Raw genomic sequence first — 4,608 nt, forward strand, 5'->3', positions numbered from 1 at the left:
CCCCCCCCCCGCCCCCCGTTTCACAGATGGGAAAATAAATCGAGATCTCTTCTTCCCCATCCGGTGAGGGAACTAAAGGAATCTCCAGCCCTACCCACCCCCAGAGACGGGCCAGAAGCATAATTACTGTGTCACCTAGGAGCACGAATTAGGCGCCTCTGCTTCCCCTGGGGATTCCTCGTGAGCACTTGGGTTGTCGTTGAGAACGGATAGGCCTGCATAACTCCCTACTGGACTCACTCCTGCCCCGAGGGTGACCCCAGCAGCTAGGGAGTGTTCCCTGTGAACTAGGAGGCTAGTACAGAGCATCGATCCGATCCGGGAGCATGTTTAAAAAGCACGTACCGTGCCCCCAACAATGATTTCTTTTGGGTTCCATCTGCACCAACACTGAGGATTTATGAAGCACCTGGTGTCTACCTCCCTTACTCTGCAGCGTCTGGACACTCCACTCTGTCCCTAGGCTGATGAAGGGTTTATTATTACAAAGGGGGCATTTATTGGGCACATACTGCATGTTTAGCGTGAGTTGGAAGAGAAAAGGAAGCCCAGGTCAAGCTGGACCCCACCGTGACCTGAGGAACTAAGGAAAACAGGGTCTAATCAGATTGATAAAACACCGGGCTTCAGTGTCCCTTTCTCTTAAACAAAAGAGTGGGATTACCAGTTCTTTGCTTGGAAATACCAATGGCAGTTGAAGAGAAATGGATGCCTCATATCTTTAAAAAATGTTAACATAGGGGGGTCTGGGTGGCTCAGTGGGTTAAGCGTCTGCCTTGGGCTGGTCAAGATCCCAAGGCCCTGGGACAGAGCCCACCTCCCGCTCCCTGCTTAGCAGAGAGCCTGCTTCTCCCTCTCCCTCTTCTGCTCCCTCTGCTTGTTCTCTCTCTCTCTCTCTCTGTCAAATAAATAAATAAAATCTTTAAAAAAACAAAAAAAAATGTTAAAGTTAAATAGACCTTTAACTCATAAAATTAATATTCATGTATTACAAGTGAAAAATATTTAACACATTATATGTGTAAACATATATAATGAATAATTACATGGTCCTTTGCACAAACACTAATTCCTTTCCTTAACAGCAGATACAGACCATACATTTTTTGATTTATCATTTTAATTTTTTCCTCAGCTTTCAAACATACTCAAGTAGAGTCAAGAATGACCCATGCCATATGCCAGAAATATTTCCCTTAGTTGTAAGACCTAGCATTTAAACTGGAAGATCTTCACTGGGATGACCCTGAGCTTCACAGACTGAATTGTTTCCATCTAGTCTTTTGATGTGTGTGACAAAGAACTAGTATCTAGACTCTAGGACATCTAAAGGACGCCTACAAATCAATAAGAAAAAGACAAACAACACACTAGAAAATGGACAGCGGACACAAGTAGGTTAATTCAGAGCAGAAGACACCTGAAATGACCAACACGTACAGTATATGAAAAATTCACTGATCTCTTCAGTTGTCAGTGAAATGCAAAATTAAAATGACATTCAGGGGCGCCTGGGTGTCTCAGTCCATTAAGCCTCTGTTTTCAGCTCAGGTCATGATCCCGGGGTCCTGCGATCGAGGCCCACATCGGGCTCCCTGCTCAGCGGGGAGCCTGCTTTTCCCTCTCCCCACTCCCCCTGCTTGTGCTCTCTCTGTCAAATAAACAACTAAAATCTTTAAAAAAATTAAACCAACAGTTAGATACCATTTCACATCTACGAGATGTGGGGTTTCATATTCTTATCACTGGAGCTTGGTAGAGGGTGGGAGAGCTGTCAGATCTTTTAGCCTTTGTGGTCATTCCAGATTATGGTTTCTGGGGCATTTTAAATGGCCTCCCCGTAATTAAAGAAATGCAAATTAAGACAACGAGATCCCATTTTTCATTTATTAGATTGGCAAAAAAAAAAAAGCAAAGTCTCATAATAACAACATATTTATCTCTCTGTTTCTTTGTCTCTGCCTTTATATCTCTATCATCTCTATATTTTTTCTAAACTATTTTTATATATTTTTTAAGATTTCATTTATTTATTGTCAGAGAGAGACAGAGAGAGAGAGCACAAGCAGGGGGAGCGGCAGGCAGAGGGAGAAGCAGGCTGTCCACTGAGCAAGGAGCCCCAGGCAGGACTTGATCCCAGGACCCTGGAATCATGACCTGAGTCGAAGGCAGACATTTAACTGATTGAGCCACCTAGGTGCCCCTTTTCTAAACTATTTAATAGTAGTTGCAGGTGTGATACCCTTTCAACTGAATACTTTAATATGAATTTACTAAGAACAAGGACATTTTCTTCCATTCCCACCAGCGGAGTATGAATATTCCAATTTATCCACATCCTTACCAACACTTTGTTATTTGACTTTTTGATTATAGCCATCCTAGTGAGTGTGTCAATAATGTCCTTTTTTTTTTAAAATGAAGTATAGTTGACATACAATGTTACGGTCAATCTCAGGTGTACCTGCAGTGATTTGACTATTCTGCAAGTGTAGTTATCATCTGTCACCATGCAACGCTATTAGAATGCTATCGATCCTACCCCTGATGCTGTATCCCTGTGACTTACTTATTTTATAACTGGAAGTTTGTGCCTCTTAATCCCCTTCACCTATTTCGCTCATGTCCTTTTGTAGTTAAAGGAAATCCTAGGTCACAAGATACATTCTGTTATCTGGTCTTTTTAATCTCTTTCAATCTGGAACAATGTCTCGGTCTTCTCTTAACTTGCATGATCTTAATGTTTTTGAAGAGCACAGGGCAGTTCTTTGCAAGAATGTCCTTCAATTTGTGTTTATCTGATGTTTCCTCAGGATTTGATTTGGATTATGCATTTTTGACAGGAATTCCACAGAAGTGACTGTGTTCTTCTCGGCTATCCGGAAGCTCAAAGTATTGGTTAATTGCAAAATTGTTAGTGTTAGCTTTGATCGTTTGATTAAGGTGGTGCCTTCCAGGTTTCTCCATTGTAAAGGTACTATTTCCCCTTTGTAATTAAATGAGTATCTTGTATGAAAGACCTAAATGTGAGACAGGAATCCATCAAAATCCTAGAGGAGAACACAGGCAGCAACCTCTGTGACCTCGGCTTCTAGCTAGACGTGTCTCCAAAGGCAAGGGAAACAAAAGCAAAAATGAACTACTGGGACTTCATCAAGATAAAAAGCTTTTGCAAAGGAAACAGTCAACAAAACCAAAAGACAACCGACAGAATGGGAGAAGATATTTGCAAATGTCTTATCAGATAAAGGGCTAGTATCCAAAATCTATAAAGAACTTATCAAACTCAACACCCAAAAAACAAATAATCCAATCAAGAAATGAGCGGAAGATATGAACAAACATTTCTCCAAGGAAGACATACAAATGGCCAACAGACACATGAGAAAAAAAGAAATCTTCCAGCATCACTCGGTATCAGGGAAATACAAATCAAAACCACAATGAGATACCCACCTCACACCTGTCAGAATGGCTAAAATTAACGAGTCAGGAAATGACAGATGTTGGGAAGGATGTGGAGAAAGAGAATCTCTTACACTGTTGGTGGGAATGCAAGCTGGTACAGCCACTCTGGAAACATGTATGGAGGTTCCTCAAGAAGTTAAAAGTAGAGCTACCCTATGACCCAACAATTGCACTACTGAAGTATTTACCCCAAAGATACAAACATAGTGATCCGAAGGGGCACCTGCACCCCGGTGTTTATAGCAGCAAAGTCCACAATAACCGAACTGTGGAAAGAGACCAGATGTCCATTGACAGATGAATGGATAAAGGAGATGTGGGGGTGCCTGGGTGGTTCAGTCAGTTAAACGGCTGCCGTTGGCTCAGGTCATGATCTCAGGGTCCTGGGATCGAGCCCCACAACAGGCTCCCTGCTCAGGGGGAGTCTGCTCTCGCTCTGCCTCTCCCCCCAGCTTCGTGCTCTCTTTCTCAAATAAATAAATAAAATCTTCAAAAAAAAAAAGATGTGTATATATATACAATGGAATATTACTCAGCCATCAAAAAAATGAAATCTTGTCATTTGCAACAATATGGATGGAACTAGAGGGTATTATGCTAAGTGAAATAAGTCAATCAGAGAAAGACAATTATCATATGATTTCACTCATATGTGGAATTTAAGAAACAAAACAAAGAGGGCACCTGGATGGCTCAGTCAGTTAAGCATCTGCCTTTGGCTCAGGTCATGACCCCAGGGTCCTGGGATGGAGCCCCACATCCAGCTCCTTGCTCAGCAGGGAGTCTGCTTCTCCCTCCCCCTCTGCCTCTCTCCCCAGCTTGTACTCTCTCTGTCAAATAAATAAATAAAATCTTTAAAAAAAAGAAACAAAACAGAGGATCATAGGGTAAGGGAGGGAAAAATAAAACAAGACGAAATCAGAGAGGGAGACAAACTATAAAAGACTCTTAACTGTATGAAACAAACTGAGGGGTGCTGGAGGGGAGGGGGATGGGGGGATGAGGTTAACTGGGGTGATGGACATTAAGGAGGGCATGGGATGTAATGAGCACTGGGTATTATATAAGACTAATGAATCACTGAACTCTACCTCTGAAACTAATAATACACTTCATGTTAATTTTAAAAAATAAAAAAAA

The sequence above is a fragment of the Ursus maritimus genome (genome assembly GCF_017311325.1).
Source record: "Ursus maritimus isolate PB19 chromosome X unlocalized genomic scaffold, ASM1731132v1 scaffold_X1, whole genome shotgun sequence".
NCBI classification, from domain to species: Eukaryota; Metazoa; Chordata; class Mammalia; order Carnivora; family Ursidae; genus Ursus; species Ursus maritimus.